This window comes from Nomascus leucogenys, unplaced genomic scaffold (genome assembly GCF_006542625.1).
Source record: "Nomascus leucogenys isolate Asia unplaced genomic scaffold, Asia_NLE_v1 001714F_26917_qpd_obj, whole genome shotgun sequence".
Taxonomy (NCBI): Eukaryota; Metazoa; Chordata; class Mammalia; order Primates; family Hylobatidae; genus Nomascus; species Nomascus leucogenys.
The window spans coordinates 925-26959 of NW_022097837.1; the positions used below are offsets into that span (position 1 = coordinate 925).

General features: G+C 56.0%; 2 pseudogenes; one reads left to right on the forward strand and one right to left on the reverse strand.

Annotated features, from left to right (window-relative positions):
* The first annotated feature begins 12852 nt into the window (after positions 1-12852).
* On the forward strand, positions 12853-14038 carry LOC115834374 (annotated as a pseudogene).
* A 4052-nt stretch (positions 14039-18090) lies between these two features.
* LOC115834375 lies at positions 18091-26029 on the reverse strand (annotated as a pseudogene).
* Positions 26030-26035: the final 6 nt, after the last annotated feature.

Consider the following 26035-nt stretch of genomic DNA (forward strand, 5'->3'; position numbering starts at 1 on the left):
GCCACAGCGCGGCTTCGAGGATCTGGTGGGTTGCCCCACCTGGGGAGCCTCCCTCATCCCTCTCCCTCCAGGCCTTTGTTTCCCCACTGTAAAATGGGGACAGCATAGCCCTCACGTGAAATGGTACTTCTAAAGGCACCTGTGAGCCAGAGCTCATCAGGCCCTCCTCTGATGGCTGTGGGGGAGAGGGGATGATTTTTCTAACCTGCCTCCACCCTTCCCGGTGACATGGGAGGCAGACACCAAGTTCAGGGGTCCCCAGCTGCAGCGGATGGCCACTGATTGCTTCTCTCTGTGCAGAACAACGAGAAGAGCGCACTGCAATTTGAGCAGGAAGCAAAGGAGTTGCAGGAGAAGCCAGGCGAGGTGAAGAAGATGGTAACCTCTGCCCCATCCAAGAAGGGCTGGGGAGGCGGGCACCAGCCTTGGGAGGGGAGGTGCCAGGCCAAAGGCAGCTCCAGCTGGGGGGCAGTGACCCCAGCACCCTCCAGGGCAGCCCTATGAATGTTTCTTGCTTCCTGCCCTGTGACTTTTAGAGGTGGGTAGCCCTGGGCTCCTCCCAGATCTGGACATCATCATCCCAGCTAGAGGCATGGAGCCCCCCAATCATAGGGGAAGAGACGGTGGTATAAGAGGCTCCTTATGCCGGGCACGGTGGCTCGTGCCTGTAATCCCAGCACTTTGGGAGGCTGAGGCAGGAGAATCACTTGAGGTCAAGGGTTTGAGACCAGCCTAGCCAACATGGCGAAACCTCATCTCTACTAAATTAAAACAACAAAAAAGTTAGCCAGGCATGGTGGCGCATGCCTGTAATCCCAGCTACTCAGGAGGCTGGCAGCATGAGAATCGCTTCAGCCCCGGAGGTGGAGGTTGCAGTGAGCTGAGATTGCACCACTGCACTCCAGCCTGGGGCCACAGAGTGACACTGTCTCAAAACAAAACAAAACAAAAAGCCTCCTTAAGATTCAAACTGGATTCCAGCCTCGGTTCCACTGGTCACCATTCAACTACTGTTCAACTCTTAGTCTCTGTTTCTGTAACTTCAAAAGGAAGTTAGCATTTCCTTGCAGAGGCGCTGAGGATTGAATGAGAGAATACATGGAAAGCATTAGGCATGTAAGCACACTTAGCAGATGGTGGTTGGCTCCCTCTGCTTTTCCCACCAGTCTGTGGCCTACAGTTCAAATGGTGGGAAGAAGGATGTGAGATTTGAGGCTGGGAAGGAGGCATGGGGTTCTAGGCAAGGGAGGAAGTCTCTTAGGCCTGGAGCAGGTGACAGAGCCCCACAGTGCCCTGGCTACCCTATTAATGGGCCCAGAATCTGGAAGCCAGCCACCATGTGCCCTCATGCCCAGGGCCTTCCTGCAGGTGGAGCTGAAGAGCCAAGAGTCTCAGAGTCTGCAGCAGCAGTGAGACCAGTACCTGGGTCACCTGCAGCAGTAGGTGGCCACCTATCAGCAGATGACCTCTGAGAAGGAGGCGCTGCACAGGCAGTTACTGCTGCACACCCAGCTCATGGACCAGCTGCAGCAGCAGGAAGCTTGGGGCAAAAGCGGTGGCTGAGATGGCCCGCCAAAAGTTGCAGGGGACCCAGGGGAGGGGAGTTGCTGAGGGACGGCCCCCGAGGGGGATGACGTGGCAACCTCCGTGCCTTCTCATTCTGTTTCCTGCCCCCTTAGAGCGCCTAGAAGCTGCCAGCCAGCGGAACCAGCAGCTGGAGACCCAGTTGAGCCTCATGGCTCTCCCTGGAGAAGGTACAGGAGACCACTCAGATGAAGAGGAGAGAGCCCCAGGAGGAAGGGGGCACTGTTAGCAGCATAGGATTGAGGAGTTGGAAGAGACCTTTAGAACAGCTGGTCATTATGCCAACTGGGTGTCTGCACTAAGTTCAGCATCAACATGGTGACCTCCTGGGAGCAGGGGGCCACCAGGTTGCCTAAGGATGAATGAACTGGCCCAGATCACAAAGGGAACAGGTCAGGACTCCCGCACTGACAAGTAGTGGGACTGTGCCTGGGCAATGTAGCAAGATCTTGGTTTCTTAAAATGAAAAAATAAAGAACAGCAGCTCATTCCCCTTTGGGGAGGGTCTGGCTCAGGGTTACACAGTAAGGGTGGGGACAGTGGTGGGCTCACAGTACCACCTGAGTTGTCTGAGGACCCTCTGGCCACCTCCCCACAGGAGATAGAGAAGACCTGGACGGTGAGGAGGAGGAGGTGCCTCGGCCCACGCCAAACATCCCGGAGGACCTGGAGAGCCGGGAGGCCACGGTGAGCCTGACTTTCCCTGCTCCTACTTTGCCGCCTTCCTCTGTGGTCCCTCCCAGACCCCCTTATGCTCTTGGTTTTCCCGCCTTCTAATTGCTCTGGCCCCCTCACCCCTTCTGGGAGCCAGTGGTCAGACGCCATTTCACCTGTAACCAACAGGTGCCCTCTCTGAGGCCCCAAGGGAAGGGGCTGTGCTTCACCTCCCTGCCCCATTTGTTCTGTGTATGCCCCTACAAGAATACTCACCCCTTGCCTTCAAGTGGCATTTTTCAACTCCGCTGGAGCCAGTTCCCAGGAGGAGCAGGCACGGCTATGTGGGCAGCGGAAGGTGCGAAGGCTGTGCTGCCTGCACCTGGCTCATCTGGTGGCCTCGGCCTGGAAGGAGCCAGAGGCAGAGGCCCCGGCCCCAGGGACTGGGGGTGAGTTTGTGTGTGGGGAGAGCTACTGGGTCCTGAAGGAGGCCATGGAGAAGGTGAAGGTGAGTGAGTCCTGGCATGGGCTTAGAAAGTGGGGGTGGGGCAGGACAGGTCACTCCCGAGATGTGACCCCATTATTTCGGCTCCAGAGCAGCTTATGGACCCCCCGAAGGAGAAGGCGGATGGGAAGGAGCAGGTGGAGAAACTAGAGCTTGGAGTCATCCAGCCCTCTGGAGCGACAGATGGCATGAGTGAGCGGGAGGCCAGGGCATGGCAGGGGGAGCTGCAGGGCCATGGAGGGGCCCCAGTGTCTGAGCTGTGTCCTCTCTCAGGAGAGTACATCACCATACATGAGAGCCAGGGGGCAGTGCCAAACACGCGCACCAGGAGATGGAGGATGCCATCATTCTGGCCCAGAATGAGGAGGAAATGAAGGTAGGGTGTGCAACATCTTGTGGGGGTGGGGGTTGGCATGGGCGCTGGTGCCGGCTCCGGAGTGGCAGCTGAGCACCCCTCTGTTCAGGCGAATCTACTGGAGCTGTAGGAGCTGATGTTGCCACTTGTAGGCGACCACAACGAGGGGCATGACAAATTCCTCACCGCTGCCCAGAACCCTGTTGATGAACCCGCTCCAGGGGCCCCAGCCCCCCAGGAACTTGGGGCTGCCAATGAGCAGAGTGCTGAGTAGAGCCCTCAGGTGGGGTGGGCAGGCAGGAGCAGGGGGAGGCTGGCACTGTGCTCAGACCCCCGCCTCCCTCTCTCTGAAGATTTTGATGAGGTGAGCCTGGACAACAGCATGGAGCCTGCACCAGGAGCGGCCAGGGAGGGTTCTCCCCATGACAACCCCACTGCACAGAAGATCACGCAGCTGCTTCCTGTAATGCAGGACACCCAGGAGCACCCAGGCTTGCCCAGCAAACCCTGCATGCCATTCTTTTACCGAGCAGCCAAGAACAGGGAGATAAACATCATCATCATCTAAGAGCTGGTCAAGAAATTTAAAAACAACAACAAAAAGTGATGGGGTTAATCTCCCACACAATTCTTTTACTCCGTTTGAATGTTAGAGCCACTCATATTTTTTGTGTTTCTAATTTACAGTTTAAATTTATTTGTAAAAAGTTAAGGGAGAGTTGGTCTTTCCCTGATGTTCACTCTGGCATCCTTTAGCATTTTTCTTTTTTGAGAATTGTAGGTCATTAGTACACATATCGAGTTTGCCCTTAGGTGGTGGGAGTTCAAAACACACAAAGACCCACTATCTGCACAAAACTATTCTTGCTGGTTTGGAATAGGCTGCCATGCTTTTTAATGTTAGTGCAGCATGTATATTCATTACAGAATTCAGATAAAATGTGCTTATGTTCTGCTGTTATGTTTGATTGAATCCTAACCACAGTGAGCTCTTCATTAGCTGAATATGTGGTTTGCCCTCAAGTGCGCACTTGTTTATTACTTTGTAATATGCCACTGTGAGTACTGACCTTTAGAGTTGTTTAAAGGCTGAGAACTGGAAACAGCCTTTCTCCTATTTTCTGTGTATTGGGGATGGGAGTAATAACATTTTGGGGAGCTTTTTAAATCTCACGGAAGAGGAAAGTGGCCTGCTCTGGCAGGTGTGCGTAGGATAGAGTGTGTTTCATGTGTTCTGGTGCCAAGAATGAGCGCTGTACTATGGTGGCTCCCTTAGGATTTGTATGGGCTCTGGGCTCATGAAGATATTGCATCACGAGCTGCAGCGGTTGTACCCTTCTTGATGACCTAAAAAGGGATGATTTCTGAGGAATGAAAGGCTCCCATCATTGACTGTGGATGTGGAAAACCTTTCTAGCTTAGAGCATTTATATCTACAATACATTTTAAAGTCAGAGTTCATGTTACCTGTTTTAGTCACATGAATATATGTCCCAGTACACAAAGAGCACTGGTTGGCATTCTTCTTAATGTATTTAGTAAAGATCCTAAGAAATCCTTTAAGAGCTTAAATGTCCCTGGAAGAGGCATACAGGCTCTAGTCAAGAATGAATTCGAGTGAAGGAAAGCTGTGTGACACTTGGCCTTCCTCTATGTTCATGGAGCTTCTCTGAGGCTAGAAGATTGGTTTTTACCATCTAGACCTCTCTGGCTAATACCTATTCTTCAACCACATTGGTTACTCTGACATAGGAATTTACTTCTTTTCTTTGAATGGAAAACACTTTAAAAATAATAACCATTATTATAAACCAACATATGTGACAGTACTTAGTTGAAACAAAAAGGAGTTTTAGTAGACAGTATTATACTACATATGAAAATCAAGGTGAAGTTTATGCAACTTAAAATGTTTACAAGCCGCAGTGCAATCTACTGTTTGTGAAAGTCAAAGTATTATGAGGAAAAGTGTCTAAACAATCACAGTTATATTTCCTCACAGAGTTCTTCACAAAGTGAAATACATTTTTATACCTCTCGGTTTCAGTTAGAGACATATTTTGTGCCATATTTATGTTAATGTGCTTATACATGATGAGTTATTTCAGTCATACATTGCCTACATCATAACTTTATGATGCTTGGGAAAGAATCAACAGCTAAAACTTCCTGAAGTTCTAATGTCTGTGTTCCAAAATATGTCACATTATTAGGATGCAGGGAGAGATGTATGTGTGATCTCTGGGGTGGAATTTCTAGTTACTAGACCATCTCCATTTTTAGTATTTGACAACCTCATGATACTTTTATAAATATGACATTAATAGGAGAGCAATAGTATGATTTTACAGATGAAATAACAGATTTGCCTTCATTCACTGAAAGAGTGCAAATATTGGGTTATTGTGACTTCAACCGACTCTTCCAAATTGCGTGAATTTATCAATGTATTAGATAAACCCAGTTCCGGAATGATAAAGAAAAACTGTTAGACCAAATAATGTGGCTAATTAGCAGTGGTACGATTTCTAGCCTGAGGGTTTAAAATGGACTTAAGGTCCTGTTCTTGCCTTCTATTTTGTGAACTTGCCACTTTTGCATTATTTGAGTTCACTTGAAAGACAGTTACTTTAAGTCCATTTTAAACCCTTGGGCTAGAAATCGTACCACTGTTAATGAGCCACCTATTTGGTCTAACAGTTTTTCTTTATAATTCTGAAACTGGGTTTACCTAATACATTCATAAATTATTTCAAAGGAATTTTTATAGTTCAAATCACTTCACTTTTACCCTGATAAAGATAAATGACTAGGAATGACCTTCAGATAGCGTTTAGCATCTGTAAACAATCTGACAATAATGTGTTCATCAGGTACCTATGGATTAAATCACACACTGGCATATTTAAGCTGGATGTCAATCTGGAAAATAAATGTACTATGTTAACTGAAATACCACCCTTTGTGTAGGTATTTTGTCCTGTGTTTCAGAAAAAGCTACAAAGAATGGAAATCCTGTGACAATAACTTAAGTCTTTCTTCAAAGCTCATGCGGTCCTTTGCAATACCTCATTCAGCCAAGTATTTGTTCTCTTCCTCATTCAGTATAAGGCAGCTTTCAATTTGCTTAGAAGGCAACATTAGAAGGTTAGAGTTCATCAGAAATATAGAAGTTTAAAATGTGAGTTCAACGGAATAAAGTTGAATTTCTGTAGGAAGTAAAGAATCAAAATACCTACTTAAAGATTGCAATATATGGTCATTATTTTTAAAGTATCTGATTAAACCTGATAGGTTTTCCAGAAATGAAAAAAATCAGTTCTAAAACCAAAGCTGATTTTTAGAAAATGTGAAAATGTAACTCAGCCCTATCCATAATACTTTCTCTAAAACTTTATCTTACAGTCACTTTAAAATAACTATTCAAAAATGTTACTGCTATATTAATGTTCTGAAATAAGTTAAAACATTTCAAAATATGAATACTGTAGTTTTAAACAAAGAAACTGGAGGAAGGAAAAGTAGAGAGAGATGCCAATTCCACTCCAAACCTTTATTTGCCAAGTTTTCTTAGAATGACTTTTACCAATTTATGAATTCCTGTAAACAGAATGTATAATGGAAATACTGACTTTTGTCTAAAGTGGCATTATTGACTGCTACTGTGCTGCTACTGTAATGTAATAAATTATTAAATTGTTGCAAAGTGCTGTTTTTGCCTTAAAATTGTATGTGTCTTGAAAACTATAGTATTAAAAGTATTGAGACTGTGCAAATGCTGGGCACACTTGGCATGAGATAATCGGTTTTTTTTTTTTTTTTTTTTGAGACGGAGTCTCACTTTTCCACCCAGGCTGGAGTGCAGTGGCTGAATCTCAGCTCACTGCAAGCTCCGCCTCCCAGGTTCACGCCATTCTCCTGCCTCAGCCTCTCCGAGTAGCTGGGACTACAGGCGTCCGCCACCACACCCGGCTAATTTTTTGTATTTTTTTTTTTTAGTAGAGACGGGGTTTCACCGTGGTCTCGATCTCCTGACCTCATGACCTGCCCCCCTCGGCCTCCCAAAGTGCTGGGATTACAAGTGTGAGCCACCATGCCCGGCCGAGATAATCGGTTTTATTTTTAGAAAATTGTAACTATGCAAGTGCGTTTATTAAAGGAACATAAACTAAAAAGAAGTTATGGGAATTTTAAAAAGTTGTGGGATGAAAAAGTTGTGCGATAAAAAATGCTGTGGAAAAGCTGTGGCAAAAGAAGTTGTGAAAAAAAGTAGAAAAATGTTTTATGAAAAGTATTTTAAAAAGTTATGACAAGGAAGTTATGGGATTTTTTTTAAGTCATGTGATAAAAATAAAACCAGGCTTCTGTCAGCATAAGCCTGGAGAAGTGGGACCGGAGTCTTCGCCCCCACCATGTACCAACCACCCCTTTCCAGTCACCCCTTTACCATTAGGGTAGCAAGACAAGACCCCTGTCTAATGGAGGGAGACAAACAGAACCTTTGCCACCTGACCAGGGCTGAGTCCTTACATTTCTGGATAATGATGTTTGTTATTGAAGAGCCAGAGGCTGGTGGAGTTGGTTTGTTTGTTTGGAGGAGGCCTGATGGCCTCCCTACTCTCACCAAAGCAACTTTTCCCTCAGGGGGCTCCCATCTTATTCAGAGAGGCAGCCGAGGCAGGACAGTGGGGCTAACTGTAGAGCAGGTGAGGGCTCGGGCTGCTGGGGTGGACCCCCTTCCCCAGTGTACATATAGTATTTGTGTAACATTTTGTATATTCCAGGTGGTAGGGCCACCCCTTGTATTATATGTAGCGGAGGCTGGAGCTGGCATATAAGGAGGAGGTTCTAATCATTATTTATGGCTGGGAAACTTACCTATTGATAGCACAGGACAGAGGAAGGAGGCGGGGATGAGGTCCTGGTTGCCTTGGTGATGCGACTCCTGTTTATTTTGCTTTTCATTTTGGAGTAAATGGATTTAGCCATACTGCTCAGCCTGGTGGGTTCCCGTTTCCCTCACTGGGTCCTGGAGTTTGTGCCACTGAATGAAGAGCCCCAGAGTGAGATGTCCAGCTGGGCTGTTGGGGACCTTCCAGGCCTGTTACCTGTATGCCGCCTGGTGACACCTGGTGGATTTCACGGGGACTGCCATGGCACCTATGGGGCACAGTCCAGCCCTGACAGCCAACAGGCTCAGAAGCCTGATCTAGTGGTGCCTGGGAAGGCAGATACCAGCACCCAAGGACACTGACTTCCATCCACCCCAGGCGTCTTCCGTTCCGTCCCGTTGCCTCCATCTCCTGTCTGCACCTGGTGGCCTGTTCTGTCTGTCCCTCCAGAGTGCCAGCTGCTCCGCAGGCTCCCTCCAGGCTGAGTTCATGGCCCTGCCCCCTAGTGGCCAGAGTCGGCTTCACAGGATAAGAGCTAGCTAAGCTCCAGGGGCTTTCCAGGAAAAGTGTCCCTTGGAAAGGGTGTGGCCTTTTCACCACTCCCAACAGCACCCTAGAAATGGCTTGGCCTTTTCTCTTCCCTGAGATCCACACAGAACACAGCCAGCAGAGGACACATTCCCCATCATCCAGAAATGGGTTTGATTCTCAGCCGAGGGACACCAGGACTGGTAGAGACTGTCAGGCCACACAGCTGCCTGTGCAGCACCCCCATGCTTGGTGGGTGGTGGGAGGGATGGCGGGGGCTGGCTGTCCACAGGCCGGGCATGACAGGGAGGCTCACTGGAGGTGGCGCACTTTGGAGGGGCAGTGTCAGGGGAGAGCTTCCTCTTGTTGGGCCACAAGACAAGGACAGCATGGTGACTGATTCCCAGTGCTAGAGGTGAGGTGGTCAGCCATGTTTAGGTGCATATATATATATATATATATATATATATATATGAGTATTTATAGCTATTTATAGAACAAGGCAGGGACATACCACAGAGGGGGCACAAGTTTTCAGCAACGGTCACACCTGGATGTGTCAGCTCACCACTACGACAGACTAAGTCACAGATGAAGGGGGCTGGCTTTGGGCTGGGGAGCCACAGTCAAGTCACAGGACGCCCGCCCAGGCAGGCTTGGAAAGGGAGGTCTCTGAGGAGAGGAAGGATCTGTTTAGAGGTCGAAGCGGGGCCTGGGGCTCTCAGGACAGGATGGACTTGTCTGACCCATTCAGCTGGCAGTTGGAGAGAAGCAGAGAGAAAAGGGGTTAAAGAAAAGCCAGAGCTGGTGAGGCAAGTGCAGAGCACCGGTGCACCGCAGTGGCTGTGGGAGGGTTGGGGAGGGGCGGGTGCAGGTGTGGGTGTGGCAAAGTTCCTGGAAAAGAGGGACTGGAAGGGAAAGGGGAGGAAGATGGAGGGAGGAGCCAGAGCTTCACATGTAGTGCCTGGGGACTGCAGCGGCCCTCCCCAGCCCACACACGCTGGCCTCTCTCATGACATCCAGGCAGTCCACCCATAGTTCAGACCAATGCTCAGCCTCCTCAGGCTTCTCTCTTCTCTGGTCACTCTGTCTTCCAACCCATGGCCCAGGGCCACCTCTTGCTTGGGGAACCCCACCCAACAGCCACCTGGCCTGGTAAGGAACACTGCTTGCACCAAAATGGTGAAGCTATAAGGGATGGACGGCTGCAGTGAGTGCCAGAGGCCCCTCTGAGTGGTCAGAAAGCCTAGGGCCCTCTGAAGGGAGCCTGGGGAAGGCAGGGAGTGCAGGTAGCCAGATGCCACTGGCCATAGACTTGTCAGTCTAAGAGGGGAGCTTCACCTGGTTGGCAGGGGGCTGCACGTTGCATAGGTGAGGCTGGCCCTTCCTGCTGGGAAAAGCAGAAGAGAGAAAGTCCGTGGCAGGAAACGCAGGCAGGCTTGCTAGGCAGAGCTCAGCTGGGCCAGCAGGCACTGTGGTCCTGTTGGCTGAATAGCACAGGCGACCTCTAGGAGCAACAGGCCAAGGTGGGTGAGCCTGCTGGCCAGCGGTAGTGCTTCAGTGGGGGCCAGGGACCCTGCCTTCAGTCACATGCTAGCAGCTATGATGGTACCTGGGAGGGAGGGAAGGGGGCTGTGTGTCTCTGCCTGGCCTGTGAAGTGTGTTGTGGGATGACCGTGTGTATGGGACTCTCACCTAGATCACCACTGGATTGCCGACAGATAGATGAGGTGGGACCTTGACTATCACCCCTGCTTTGCAGTGGATTTGGCTCTCAGCACTCCCAGGCTGGGAGCTGGATACTGGCAGCATGACTCAGACTGCACGACAGGTATGGTGTGCCCAGGATGATGTTCCTAGGCCTCTGCCCACCTCAAAGTTCAGCCCCACACACAACCCCCTCCAAGCTCCCAGCCCCTACAGCATAAACCACGAGCTTTCTGCCCGCTCTGATGGCTCCAGAGAGCACCCACATCTGCCAGCTTGGGCACGGAGCCTGTTTCAAGAGCCCCCAGGCTCAGCCATGGAGGCTGGGGGACTTCGGGGCCATGGGGGCTGGCCCTGGTACCTGCGTCCAGCGGGGACGCTCTGCACCTGCAGCCAGCAGTCATCCATGGGCCCCCGTGGGCGTGCTGACAGTGGTCGTGTTGATGTCACCGATGTTGCTGGGTGCCTCCGTCAGCACATGGTGCTTGTGCAGCATCTCGTTGCCCCACTGTGCCTTCTCTGCCGACTCCTCCATCAGTGTGTTCTGGTCCCCATGCGAGTACAGGTTGGACAGCAGCTCTGAGAAGATGAATTCCTTGATCTGAGAGTGGGCAAAGAGGGAAGGAGGTTGGGACCTGATACCTGTGCCACCCTGGCTACCCCACCGGGCTCTGCTAGGACTGTGTTCTGGACTTGGAGCCCCAAGTATGGCTTTTCAGATGCGGCTTCTACACTGCTTCAACTTGAGGATCCGCGTCCCCACTGCCTTTTCTCACTCAGATGGGGACACTGAAGTCCAGAAGAAAAGCCACCTGTCCAAGGTCACAGATCTGGAAGGGGACCCAGGACCTATCACGCCACCAGGACACCTGTCTACTCAGTTTAAAAAAAAATTTTTTGGAGATAGGGTATCGTTCTGTCACCAGGCTGGGGTACCGTGGATGAGATCACCACTCACTGCAGCCTCAACCTCCTGGGCTCAAAGTAATGCTCCAATATCAGCCTGTTGAGTAGCTAGGACTACAGGCACGTGCCACAACCACGCCCAGCTATTTTTAAAATTTTTGTGTAGAGACCAGGTCTCACTATGTTGCCCAGGCTTGTCTCAAACTCCTGGGCTCAAGTGATCCTTGACTTGGAAGAGCCCTGGGTTTCTGGCCTGGGCGGCCAAGTATTCAGGAACCCTCCCTGGCCACACGGTCATTGCCTGTTCTGGGCCACCCTCGTCCGTATGTCCCCTGGACCGCAGCTTTTGGCTGATCTGACCCTGAGAGCCGATTTGGACAGTGGGAGCTGAGGTGCTGGCTGAGGCCATGCCAGGCCTCCTGGAGGTTGTCGCTATTTTCAGTGTCTTTTGTTGGGGAGTGGGTTTGTAATAGTTTCAGGCTTACTAATAGCACCAACAACAGTGCCCTGATTTCTGCCAAATGAGGAAGGATATGGGAATCATATTTGCTGGGGAAAGTTTGATTCTGAGTCCTGGCATGAGCCTGGAGGGTTTCTGTTCATCTCGTGTTGGGTCAGGATTGCTGAGAGTGACAGGGAGTGAGCTCGCCCATGCCGACAGCTAGGGCTGTGTTGGGAAAGCCGCTGCCCTCGGTTCTGTACTGGGTCCCAGGCGCTGCCAGGAGCCGAGGCGAGTGGGCGTGGCTCTGGCGAGTGCCCGCCCCTTCCCTGGCACCGCAGGCCGACCTGGTCCCGCCCATGCTGCTGGGCCTTGCATGGTCCTGCAGCGCCTCCTTGTGAGCGGATCGCGGTACGGTCTCCCCTGCAGCCTGCTTTAGAAAGCGGGTTCGCCACACCAACAGGTGGTTTAAGGAGTGCCAAGGCGTGGTGGCAGGCTCCCCGCTGTTACCAAGACTGCAGGGGCCCATAGCCTGCCTCTGGGCTGGAGCCTCAGTGTTTTAATGACCTCCCCAGACTAGTGGTTGCAAGGAGGCCAGTCCTGCAGCACAGCGATTGGCCTTCAGAAACACAGGGAGGGAGTTGTGTGGTCAGCTGCATTCAGGAGATGGGAGTTACACAGGATTGAACCAGGTTCTGCAGCAGGATTTCTAGGAGCCTTTTAAGGCGCTGAGCATCGTCTCCCAAATTTAGCTGACTATGGGGCACCTTCTCATCTCCTAGCGGAACCTTCCAGGCCTGAGGCAGAGGTGGGGTCTGGCTTCCCGGGTGCCAGCCTGGGCCGAGGGGCCTCTCTCAGCTCCTGACTGAGGAACAAATGAAGAATTACACTTCGGGCTCGCGTTCTGCAGCACAGGAGGGTTGGGCACCGTAGGTTTGGGGTTTGTGGGGGCTGTGGGCTGACAGCTGTCGGGGAGAAAGGACTGGTGGTGGGGACCCTGTGCCCTGTTCACACGGAGCCTCCTCCCGCCTGCTGGGGCTGGTAGCCCAGTCTGCAGAGCCAGGCAGGAGGCGGAGCCTGAGAAATCCACACGCGGGGACCCCTGTGCTCGGGCCTTCCCTGTTCTCTGGTGTTTCCATGTTCCAGAACACACGCTGGGGAATTTGGAATATAAATAAAGCTGGCCTTTCTGACCTTAAGCCTCTGGACGAGAGTTAAGCATGTCCAGGTAGCGGGTGTTTTGAAACATAAAAGGTTGCATCCTCGTGTGTGCCTTGTGTTGAAAGGAGCCGACGCAGCCGACAGCAGCAAAAGCAAATGGCCTGCTCTGATGGGGACAGGCAGGAAGTCCTTTGGGGCATTTCTGTTTCATCACAGCTTTTCCTGGGGCTGGTGAGTCTGTTGGGCCTTTGGTTGACAGGAAAGCACATGAGCCCATGTTGCTGGATACAAAGCATCTGGGGCCTGGCAGAATCCAGAGAGCGGAAGAAGGTGGCCCCAGGAACTGGCTTATTTTGTGACCCCCCAGAGACCAGTGTGGCTGACCCATTAGTGCTTCAAATCCATAGCCAGGCCTCAGGACAGCTTTTGGTTTTGTTTTTATTAAACCACTGACCAGTGGTTAGGAGCAAGTGGATCATAACCTTAACATTTTTATTGTAAATTGGAGCCTTGACCTGGGGATAACGTGAACCCCATGAGCTGCACATTTCTCTGTAGACTGCATCTGGACACTTGTCACATTGCTGACTGGGTCTGACAGTCATCGCCAGGACTGCCTGGGCCTGTGTTCATTCCCAGTCAATGAGTCCTGGGACACAGATGTCCCAGACTCATGCCCGGTGCCAGGCCTCGTGCCTGCCAGAGGATGCAGACACACCCGCACCCGCCATCACCATGCAAGTGCCAGGAGCTCTTCTCAGCGCTTATGTGTGGGAACTCGAGTAATCTCACACCCTAGGAGGTGGCACTACAGTGTGCAGATGAGGAATCAGAGGCCAGAAAAGGGGGTGACTTTAGTCACACAGTCACACAGCAAGCATGTGGCAGAGCTGGAGTCCAGGCCATCATTCTGAACCTGCCCCATGCTGGGCCATTGTGCCTTGTCACCTCTCTGCAGAAGGTGGGCCTCGTCCCCTACATCAGGCCCCCAGCCTGGCCAGCGCTCTTCCCACCCTGCCCCAGGCCACCTGCTGTGCCTGTGAGGGCTGTGTGTGAGCACTCACTCGAGCCCCACTGATTCTCTTGTCTCTCCCCTGTGTCCTGCCAGGAAGCTGATCAGTATCTCCTTTGGGGACCTGAACCCTTTCCCCCTACGCCAGATCCAGAACTGACACACCTACCACTTGGAGAAATTCCAGCTGGAGCTGACTGAGCTGGAGGCCATCCGTGAGGACTTCCTGCGTGAGCGGGACACCAGCCCTGACAAGGGTGAGCTGGTCAGTGATGATGAGGAGGAGGATACCTGAGTGGGCTCCGGGACGCTGCTCTTCTTGCCTTCACAACCAAAGTGTGCCCAAAGGGTGAAAGCACACTCAAAAGCCAGAATGTAACGTGTGTGGCCTCTGGGGATCTGCTGGGCAGATGTCCCAAGCCAGGCTGCACTTCCTCATTTCCCACTGTGCGGGGGCAGGGGTGGGAGGTCTAATTTGTTTACAGCCATTTCTGTGCCATGCTTTCGGTTACACGTATCTCAGTCACGCTTTCTGCCTGATTGGTGGATCCTCGGGCTGACCAGTGGCTATTTGCAAGAGCCTGTTTCCAGCCTCCAGTGCCCTGGAGGTCCCTGGCCTCCACTGGCTGCCATGGCAGGGGGCCCTTCTGGCAGGGGCTGCCTCACGCTGCTGTTCCTCCTCTGAACCTTCACCCCAACACCCAGCCCGTGGCCCCTGCAAGGGGGAACCTTGCCAGCTGGGAAACCCAGAGGCCTGTCCAAATGCGCACACCAGGACCGAGGGGAGCTCCCTCCCCACACCTGCTGGGAATTGCCAACTTTTAAATGGATGGGGTTTTTCATGGGTTGAACCTCTGTTCATACTTTTGTACACTTTCACTACAGTTTATATTTTTATAGGCTATTTTCTCAAGGTGTTTCTAGATTCCACGTATCTATTTTATATAACAAGTTCTTATATGTGACTCCCTTGTGTGTATCTGTGCCAGCCTCAGCCTCCAAGTTGCTCTTCCCTCTGGCCCTGACTCTCACTGACTCACCGATGTGATGTGCGGGCCCACTTCTTACCCCAGGTAGCCTCAGGCGCTGCCTGTAGTCATGCTGACAGCTGTACAGTAGCTGCCAAGATGGCTGACGGCTGGAGACGGTTCTGGTTTCAATTACGGTATGTCGATATCTGAAGTATTCTAGACGGATCCTCGGTTGGGTTTTCTAACTACATGTTTGTATTGCACAGATCCCCACCCGCCATCCTATAGTGTTGTCTTCCTGTGTGTTCCGGGGCTTCTGGGCAGCTGGGCCTTCCCCGGGGAAGTCCTTGCAGGTGGGAGGCCATGCAGAGACCCAGTGTGTGCCACTGAGCGTCCCACCGCTGCTGGGCAACTGGAGGACTGCAGGGGGCGCCAGGTGACTCTCTCCTTTTATATCACAGCAGCTCCTGTGCTGACCTTCAAGTTACGTTTTGGAACTGTAATACTAAAGGAAGAAAGCTACTAATTTGTATAATATTCTGCTTTGAAGTTCAGTCCTAGTCACTAGTGATGGGGCTCACCCCAAGGGCTTGGAGGGTGGGGCAGGGCTTATTGGTGTTGGGGGGTGAGGAGGGGCTCTCTGACCTACCAGCCTGGCGTTTCTGGGTGTCCCTGCCCTTGGCTCACCCTGGGGCGGGTGTGTCAGGATGCCTTTGCCAGCAGGGGCAGCCTTGGGAGGCCCCAAGGACCATGGCCAAGCTGCAGGTGTGGGCTGGGGGCACCGAGGTGGGAAAGCCGGAAGCTGGAGACTCCCTGTGTCCGGATAACCCCCCACCCAGCCACAAAGAACAGGCATGCCTCCTTCTGCCAGCTGTGCCATGCCCTGCCTGAGTCATAGGCTTGTCTGTCTCCTGCCCGGGCTGACAGCTCAGGCCCAGCTGCCACTGGGGACACCCCCAGCCATCAGTGGAAAACACCCAAGAATGATGACCAAAGGGGTTCCCATAGGGGTGTTTGGGGGTGGCTCCAGCAAGGATTCCCAGACAGGGCAGGCCAAGGCCTGGCAGGCTTTTCTCTTCTGGGGACATGGATTCAGCGAGGCTGGGGGTTCCTGAAGTCATGCAGCACAGCAGCGGCAGCAGAGCTGGGACAGGGACTGGCTCGGTGTGTGGGTCAGGAGCAAGTCGACAGGCCCTGCTCCCCACCCCTTGGAAGGGACTGCCACCAGGGGCCATTCTGACTAAGGCCTGGGAAGCCATGACTCAGAGTGTGGGTCCCCAGGGTCTCGTTGGGCCAGCCGGGCTGCTGCAGACAGACAGGAAGCACGCCTGATGCTCCTCCACCCTCGGGCAGCACAGTGAGGCTGGGAATCACGCTAGCGTGCCCAGCAACTTGCTTTCCTGCGTGAACTCTGGCAGGCGGACCTCTCTGTGCAAAGCCGCCACTGGGGCCTGCTCGGGGCCCGCTCCCTCTTCCACCTGCTGAGGGTGGCCTGGAACTTGGAGGTGGGCAGTCGGCGCCTAGGATGGGCCTGTGTCACCAGGGCATGTGTCCTTGGGCCAGTTACTTCCTCTCAGAGCCTTGGGTTCCTCCTCTGAGGATCGGGCTTGTTGGTGTGAAATGAGGTGAGCATGTTGAGTTGGGGAGCAGCAGGACACACACCTGCAGGCAGCTGCCGTGGCCACGCTCCCTCCCTCCCTTCTGAGTCCTGGGACAGATGCTCATCACTGAGGGGTTCGGCCTCTGATACTGTTTCTTGGTCTCAGTCCCTAAGGAGTAATTTTTTTTTTTTTTTTTTTGAGATGGAGTCTCACTCTGTTGCCCAGGCTGGTGTGTAAAGGTGCGATCTCAGCTCACTGTAACCTCCGCCTCCCAGGTTCAAGCGATTCTCCTTTCTCAGCCTCCCAAGTAGCTGGGATTACAGGTGCCCATCACCACACCCAGCTAATTTTTGTATTTTTAGCAGAGATGGGGTTTTGCCACATTGGCCAGGCTGGTTTCAAACTCCTGACCTCAAGTGATCCGCCCGCCTCAGCCTCCCAAAGTGCTGGGATTACAGGTGTGAGCCACCGCGCCCAGCCAGGAGTGATTTTCAATGGTGTCCCCTCCATCTCCAGCATACACCCAGCCCTGAGTGGCCATGGCTGCCACATGCAGGCTCCAGGGCCACACTCACCTTTCGTCCAGGGATGTCACACGCTGGAGAGTAGAATGTGAGAGGTGACCCCTGTAGGCTGCAGGGTGGCCTCTCTGAACCTTAGTGTCCCCCACCTGGAGAGGGGGCGTAACAGCTTCCGGGGAGGTGGTGGGGGCTGAGGAGGAAATTGCCAATGGCTAAGTCTAAGGCTCACAGCCAGAGGCCAGGGTTGGATCCAGGGCTGGGCCTGGGCCTGGGAGGACAGTGTCTGCCCCTTCCCCAGCCTCCCACCTCTGGCCAGGCCAGGACCCTCTTCAAAGCACATTCATGCCCATCTGTTCCCTGCTGTGGGCACCACTGTCTGGCTCCATGGGACTAGATTTTATGGGAGGGGAAGGGGCTGTGGGTAGGCAGGTGCCAGGTGCTAGACCATAGATCAGCGTGGTAGGAACCTGTAGCTGGGGCTGGTGGGGGGAAAGGGGCCACCCCAAGGCAGTGGCAATTAGCCCAGCCCTATCTCTGGGCAGAAATGAAGGGACACGTGAGGACACAGTAGGGCACAGTTGGCCAGCCTGCTCTTCCCCTCTCTGCCCGCTTTTTGCAGAAGAATCAACAGATAGAACAGACAGGGCCAGGGAGGTCCCCATGGGGGCCCCAGTCCCCATCACTCCAGGGGGCAGTCCCTGCAAGTGACAAGGTGGGCTCAATCCCTGTGGAACAAGTCTCTGAGGACCACAGAGTGGGGCCCCAGGGAATGCTGGGAGCCTGAGCTGGAGGCAGGCAGCAAGTAAGGGCCAAGCTGTGCCCCTGCCCAGAAGACCCTCCTGCCCCCAGAACCCCACCCCCTGCAGACAGCCCTCCCTGGGCAGCAGCCCCTCCGGCTTCTGAGACCTTCCGTGCCTCACCAGACGCCATACTCTCACGGACTCATTTTCTACGCTGCCCCCTGCAGATCTGCCCCAGAGGAGCAGGTGAGAAGCCGTGCATGCCGAGGTGCTGCAGCGGTGGAGTTTTGGGCAGAGGGGTGGGGGGAAGAGTTTCTCACTTTTAAGATTCTCCAAATCCAAGATGAAGTCATGCTGTGCTTTGGAATGGCAGATGCTCATTTATGTAAAATCATAATAAATGTTACACGAACTGTTAGAATAAAAAAATACCTTTTTTGAGGGAGAGGAGGTCCCCAGCCTGCCACTGGGCAGTGAGAGAGGGTTAGCACCATTAGGGCGCAGGGGACGGGAGCTCGCCACAGCCCGTGGTGGGCACTGAGGTCTGTCGGTCGGTCTGTGCATCCTGGCGCAGTCAGCGACGGGCAACCCGCTGATGGCCTCGGGAGGGGGCGCCGTGGCTGGGCGGAGAGCACGAGCGGCAGCACTGGGTACGGACGGTGGGCAGCTGGCAGCGGCCCAGTAGGCGCAAAGTCTCGCAGAACCCGAAGGACAGGCGGTCCCGCTCACAGCCTGGAATGGGGGGGCAGAGGGGCATCAGAACCAGTGGTTTGGGGTACCCAGAACCTGGCTCCCTACCCCAACCACCTTAAGGAGGCTCCAGCAGCTCCGCACTACGCAGAGAGCCCCGGTTTCTGGAGCGGCTCCTGAACCGGAGTTGCACTTCTCCAGCTGTTGCTGCTTCTGTCCCATCTGCTCATGGCCAACCCCAGGACTAGAGAACCAGCACTGCTGGGCTGAGGTTTCTGGAGGAAAGGTCCTGAGACCCCCACCCTGACCCCCCTCACATGCCTGTTAAAGAGCCTGCCCAGGGTGACACCCTGCCACCCCATCTCCATCCTTGCTCACCCCTGATGTTCCCCCGACAGATCCTGGCACAGAACTGCGGTCCCAGGGGCCTCCTGCCAGCCTGCAGCAGCCTCTGTCCCTGACTCCCACCACCGCCCCCTGCCCCAGTGCATCTGTCCTGCCAGACCTCCGTGACCACCTCCAGCCACAGGGGCTGTACACAGCCTTGAGTTCTGGGTCATAGGATCCCATCTCCCAGGCCAGCCTCCCACTTCTCAGGTGGGCCACGAAGCCTAGAGTGAGTGGGCCTTACAGGCCGTCAGCAGAAACCAGGGACTGAGCCCAGGCCCACTGGGGAGGGAGGCCAGCTGCAGGCTGTGCTTGTCAGGGCTGAGGCTTGGCTGGGCCCTCCTGCCCCGTGGTTATCAGAGCTATTTTGGGAAGTGGCTTGTTTCCAGCCTCCTGGCCTTGCTCCTGATGCCACTGCCACTGCTGACAGCCCCCAGCTGCCGCCCAGGCCCTGCTTACTCCAGCAGACCTCCCTGGGGAGGAGGAGCAGGAAGGCAGCAGCCCGCCCTGGGCCTGGGACATCCCCCAGGCCCGGCAGAGGGCATGAGGCAGCAGGCAGGCTCCTCCACTCCAGCTCCAGGCAGAGCTCCAAAGTGCACATCTGCAGGCCTGCATCTTGGTTGCCTGGGGTGACCTCAGACAAGCTGCTTCACCTCTTGGGCCTCGGTTCCCTCTGTCAACCCCACCTCCACAGCAAACGGATATGAGCATGCTGTGTCACTGCAGTGAGCACACACACGAGTTTCCCGGCTTTCCACATGTCCCGCCAACTGTCCCACAGACCAACAGAACATCTGGGAATTCCAGGTCTCCAAGTCCAAGATACCTCCCCAGCCGCCCCTCCACTGTTCACTGGTGGCAGAAAACTCCTCACTTAGGACAGCTTCTAGTTCAGCCACCAAACCAGCCCCCATAGCCCACTCCCTGCAGCCCACTCACACCTGCCTCTGGGAGACCTTGCAAGCCCAGAGCCTCCTGGGCCATCGGTCCTTGGTTCTAGGCCCCCAGGGGCCTCAGTTCCTGTTCTCTGCCCCATCTGGTCCTCAACCCCGCCCTGGGATCATAACCACCCCGCTCCCTGTGGCCAGCCCTAGCCATGAAGGTGAGAGACGTGCCAGCACCCAGCTCAGGAGGCACACAGAAGTGCTCTGAGATGCTGGCTGGGTGTGTGCTGAGGACAGGCAGGACAGGGTGGGGGCACTGCCACTGGGCCTTGAGGTAATGGGGTTTGAGGCAGGAAGGCCACCCATGCCAAAGGCAGGGTAGCAAGGCATGGCAGGGGGCCACTCTGAGCCTGAATGAGGGCTGCCCAGGGGCTGGCGCAGGTAGAGATCGCTGCATTGGACAAGGGGAGAAGGCAGACCGGGGAGATTGCAGGGGGCCCTGAATGCCAGCTTGAGGGCCCTGGCTGAGGACTCTGTCCTAGGGTCAGGGAGCAGACAGCCAATAGCACAGGGGACGCAGCTCTTCACGCCACAGCTTCTGGATTCCTTAGACTGCCAGGGTCAGCCCCAGGCCCTCTCCCCGACCTTGCAACTGGGGATGACAGTGGCTTTGGGGGAAGGGAAAAAGCCGCCTTCCCTGAGTACCACCTGGATGCCCACGCAGTGCTGTGCCCTTCATGCCCAGACCTCATTTATGCAAGGATGGGGCTTGGCAGCCTCTTTATTCAGCACAAGAAGGCCCTGAGAGGGAAATGGAGCCCAAGGTCACACAGCTGGCGAGGGGATCCCAGGTGACACTCCAGGGCCACCCCATTTCCTGCCCTCAGCACTGCTGGGAGCAGCTGGGACTGCAGGAAGGAAGTGTATGACTCTGTGTGTGTGTGTGTGTGGTGTGTGTGTGTGTGTGTGTGTGTGTGTGTGTGTGTGTGTGTGTTGGGGGCAGGGGAGGGAGGCCCTTCCTGCGGTTCCATTGCTCACTCTAGGCAGTCCTCTGGCCAGGGAATGGACAGGCCAGGGCTAAGGACAGGGACTCACCCAGGCCCAGCTTTCACACAGCCTCAGGGCCATGCCTGGCCTCACTGTGGGAAGACTGAGACCCAGAGGAGAAAGAGCTTACCCAGGTTCACACAGCAACTCAGGGGCCAGGGCCACTCCCTCTTCTCCCCTGAGGCCAGATAGCTGCCTGTGGGGTGTTGTGTGGCTGGGACTCCCCTTGACTGACTCCCAGCACAGCCCAGCCTCCAGCATGGCATCCTGTGGCATCAGGATTTTCAGTGGCTCCTGAGCCCAGACTACAGATGGAGCTAGCCGGTGCTGTGGGTGCAATGGTTTCACGACCCCACTTCCCTGTCACCCTCCCCATCCCACCTCACTTCAGCAGGGAGCCTGGGGTCAGGGGACTCACGGGGAGGCTTGACGGGCTCACAATCCTCAGTGCCACATGGCCGGGAGCTCTCAGGCCAGGCCTCGTGGCCACACTGGTCACTGTCTTCCTCAGGCAGCCCCGTCTGGGTGTTGACACACTTGACCAGGCGACGCTGGACACCACCGCCACAGGGGGCTGAGCACTGGGGGGAGCAGGGGAGGAATGAGTGTCTCTAGGGCCAGCCCTAGCAGTGGGGGCAGGGACACCTCCTCTGGGAAGCCGTCCCTGTGCCTGACTGGCCTGTCCTTGCTCCCAGCTGCCCTCTCAGTGCCTCCTGGAGGATCTGGTCCCATTCCCAGAGCCCTCTTGGTGCTGGAACCCCACTCTCATTTGTGGAATCAGCTCCTGCAGAGGGGAGGGGCATGAGAATCGTGGGACAGCCCTCGGGGCTGCAGGGCAGTGAGCCCCTCACATGGGACATGCCTGAGAGGCCTGGGCAGGGGCCCCGGGATGGAGCCCTGATGCAGCAGTGGGCAGAGATGTGGACGAGACACCACTGTGCCCAAGGGACAGGGGAGAGGACCTGCCGCAGCCCATGGGCAGGAGGAGAGGAGACAGGTTTCACAGCCAGGGCCCAGCCTGCCAGGCTTCATTGTTATCAGCCATAAACGTGCACTGAGTCTGTGCCGGTGTCGTGCTGTGCCCAGCCCTGTGCTTCGTTGCATTCCTTCATTTAATCCTCCCGACCCTCCTCTCCTAAGCTGTTCCAATTTTACAGATGAGAAAACAGTGACCCAGCAAAGCAAAGCAACCTGCCCAGAGTCACTCAGCAGCCAGTGGGACAAAGACTCAAACGCTGGCCCAGCCAACTCCAGGGCCCAGCTCAGGGCCCAGCTCAGGGCCCAAATCTGAGATTTCTGAACCCCTGAGTTCCAAATAGGCCCAGCAGAAGGTGTCCTGCCCATCCGAGGCCCCTCTTCCGCCCCCTTCTGCTGCTGGCCTTTGCTGGGCTCCCTGGTCCCCCTAAGCTCATCATTCCTGCCTCAGACTTCACACCTGCTGTCCCCTCGATCCCTGTCCTTGGCATCACTGACTCCTCCCTCAGGTCTCAACCCCAGACCCCTCCTCGGAAGGCCTTCCCTGACATCACAGCACACCGCCCTTTCCTTGTCTGTTTCTCCCTGGCAGGTGTGAGCACCAGCAGGGCAGGGCCTCGTCCAGTGACAGGGCCACAAAGAGCCTGGCTCACAGCACACACTCCACAGCTCCTTCACCCAACCCAGGACTGACCAGGCGCTCCCTGCTCCTCCCCGCAGCCCGGCTCACCTGGCCCCAGGGCCCCACCACCCACTGCGTGCAGGGGTGGGTGTTGCAGGGCCGGGTGGTGTTGGGTCTCAGTGCCTCCTCGCAGAGGCCTGGCTCCGGGCAGGTCACCAGACGCTGCTGCTCACCACCGCCACAGGCCTCGGAGCACTGGGTGGGCAGGGAAGGAGTCAGGGCACAGCCAGGGTCTGAGGGCGTCCCCTCCCCCCATCTGAACCCCCAGGCCTCACCTCCCTCCAGGAAGATGTGTACCAGCTGAGGCAGGGCTGGGCCCCGCAGGGCCGGTGCGCAGGTGGCTTGGCAGGCCCGGGCTGACAATGGAAGGGCCGCAGTGGCCGGAGGTCCCGTGTGTCCACACACTGCACATCCCGCACTGAAGAACCTCCACCGCAGCTGCGGGAGCACTGGGGACCAAGAGACGTGTGTGGACACATCCCCACGTGCAGGCCCACAGGCGTGACCCCGTGAGGCATGTGGCGGGAAAGGGCATCAAGCCCATGCCCCAGCCGGGGGCAAATCCCTGAAGAGCCCCAGCGAGAGGCCAAGGCTGGCAGGCCCCAGGCAAAAGGTGGCATGGCCAGGGTTTGCCATGGGCTGGGACAGACAGAGAAAGGGAGGAACAAAGGCAAGCTGGTGAAAGACAAGTCCAGATGGGGTCAAAGATACAGAGGAAAGGAGACAGGCCAAGCCAGACAAAGATGAGAAGACTCCCAAGAGATTCGGAATCCGGTGCAATCAGGCACACACACATGCAGCCTGGAGCCCTCCCCTTCCCTGCTGCTCTCGGAACACAGGCCGTGGGGAACCAGGGCTCACCCCATGCCCTGGGGATGCCTGTCCTGGCTCCATCCTCACGCACCTTACTCCAGTTGCCTGAGTGCCAGGTGGCACAGGGCCTCAGGTGGCAGCGGCGGGCAGGCTGGGGCCGGCCAGCAGGGGTGCAGTCTTCATCCCGGCCGGAGCTACAGCGCACCGGCCTCCAGACCGCACCCAGGCCACAGGTGGTGGAGCACTGCGGGACACAGACCCGTGAAAGCCAGCAGATCCCATCCCCGCCAGGCCTCCACAGCCAGGGAAACTACCCACCTAGGCTAGCGAGACCTCAGCAAGACAGGGCCTCTTCCGGGCCTCAGTTTCCTTATATGCAAAATAGGCTCCTCCACCCCCCTCCCAGGAAGACCGTGAGGATGAAAAGTCCAAATCCCCCCAGCAACCAGCCGCTCCTTGCTCACATGGGACAAAGGGCGGTGTTTTCAGTGTCATCGGTGCAGAGGTGGGGGGAGGGGACCCTGTGAGCACCCCTGACCAGCTATCCTGACCAGCCTCGTCACTTCCCAGAGGCACCAGGGAAGGGAAGGCTGGGTCCTGGTACCAGCAGCCAAATCGCTGGGTATCCCTGCGCAAACAAGCCCTGTGGGCCTCAGGCCTGCTCCTCCCGCCCCAAAATTAGGGATCTGAACAGAAGCTTGCTTTCCTGCAGTGACCATCTGGGACCCAGGGAGGGGGCACTAGCCAGCTTCTTTCATTGCAGCTCAGACTCCTTTGGCAGGTCACTGCCAGAGGAGGGTGGAGCCACTGAGGGCGGAGCCAGGTGGCAGTGGCTGAGCCAGCCTGGAGGAGCTAGGTGGAGCCTCAGGGAAAACCGCTGCCTGCTGGGCAGGGACGGGCCTGGCAGTCATGTAGGGACCCTCCCACTGCACAGCTCTCTGAGCCAGCTCCATCCTGGGGCGTGCCGTGCTGCCAGAGTGTCCTGCCCCTGCCTTCCTGAAGCCCCTGTGCTGCCCAGGAATGGGCTCCGGGGTCCCCTCTCCCCCAATCTGGGAAACCCCTGCCCCAGGAGAGGCTAGACAGATGGCACCTGTGTCCCACTCTGCTCATTTTCAGATGAGGAAACAGTCACCAAGGTCCCGCACAAATCCCTGCCCGCCCAGCCACACCACCTTGCCCTCGCTCCAGTTTTCCCGCTTGCCCAGCTGGCATTCCTGACAACCAATGGGTCCGTGGGGGGGCCCCACTTCAGCCAGGCTGGGGAGCCAGCGGCTGGGTCTCAGGGGCTCTGTGGCTGTTGGTGGAGCTGTCCCAAGCTGGCGTGGACAGCAGCCTAGAGCTCAGGGGCACCTCAGGGCTGAGGGACTCAGACTGGCCCTTGGGTCCTGGGTTCAGGCCAGGCTTCAGGCGTGTGGCCCGAGGCCAGTCGGCATTGTGGGAGGAAGGTTCCCCCACACTGCCACAGTCTGCAGGTCCCATGAGCCTGGTCCTAAGGGTTGGGAAGGTGGGAGTCCCCAGCTCCAGGGGACCGTCCCTGCCCTTCATCTCTGGAAGAGGGGCTATGGGAGGAGGAGGGGGAGAAGCCACCCCAACAGTGGGCCACAGTTCACTGTCCACAGGCCCTAGGCCACCCTCCAGAGCTGGCTTCCGGGCCACTCTCCCTCCTGTCCACAGCTCCGCCACGTCAGGACTAGGAGAGGAGCGGGTGCTGCCGACCGGGGACAAAGTGGGCAGCGTGGGTTGGGTCTTGGGGGCAGGTGGGGTGCTCCGCGGCCCTCAGGTTCCTCATCATCCTTGAAAACCTCTTTGGTCCTGTCCCGCCATGGAGGGGGCAGCTGGCTCTGGCTGTCCTTGCCAACTGGGAAGTCATTTTGGCTCTCAGGGGCGGCAGGCGTCTGCAGGCCATCAGTGGAAACCCTGGGCCGGGGCAGGCTGGGGAGCCCAAGATCTGGGGCCCCTATGGGGGCATCTTCCTCAGGCAGGAAATTGATCAAAGGGTTCCCAGGGGTCTGCTCTGAGGGTGGGGGTGGGGAGCGGCTGGCCTGGCTGGGCCAAGGGCTAGGGGACCAAGGTCCCGGTGCCCCCTCCTCCTTGGCTGCGGGAGGCTCTGTGGCAGGCACGGGGCTACCCGTGGAGGGCACAGCAGAACGCTATTGCGGTGGGGGCGTCCGATCCCCTGTCCCCACCAGGTCTAGATTGGGCTCCGCAGAGGGCCCGTAGGACAGATCCTCGTGGAAGTTGATGAAATTGTAGTCGTAGTAGAAGTCATCCACAAACACGGGCCCCGGCAGCTCCAGCTCTGGGGTCTCCTCCTCAATGGCGTTGCCCATGGTGCCTGGCTTGGGTGATGAGGCGGGTGAAGGGTGTGGGGCCAGGTGGCGTGGGATGAAGTCAGCCTCGTTGAAGAGCTCGTGGCTGGAGGAGCCGCTGCCTGAGCCTTCAGGGCCCAGTGTGCCCAGGGACCACCGACAGAGTGGCAGAGAGCAGGTGACTTCGCTGGCTGGCTGCTGGGCCTCGTCACAGGGGACACCAGTGTCATTGATGCAGAGGACATTTCGGTGTTGAGTGCCCTCCCCACATGTCACTGAGCACTGCAGGGGAAGCCAGGGTGAGGGGCTTAGGCTGGGAGGCAGGCTGCCAGGGGACGCTGGGGCAAGGCTGGGTAACCTGTCCACTGCCCGATGTCAGAGTGGCAGAGTCCCCAGCCAGCCCTCTCTGGCCCTGCCCAGCTCAAGGCCACGGCTGTGGCCACACTTGCCAGGGGCTTCCTGATCCCTGAGGCTTTAGAGTCAGGGGCTAGACCCTGGAATGCCCAGGCTCTCTCCCACCCACAAGGGCTCCAGGAAGGCTGTCTGCCTTCCTGTAGCCGAAGACCAAGGGTGGAGCTGGAGGTGGGCCCCCTCCCATCCCACACTCACCTGAGACCAGTTCCCCACAGCCCAGGTGGCCGGACAGGGCACATGGCGGTTGCAAGGGGTTTC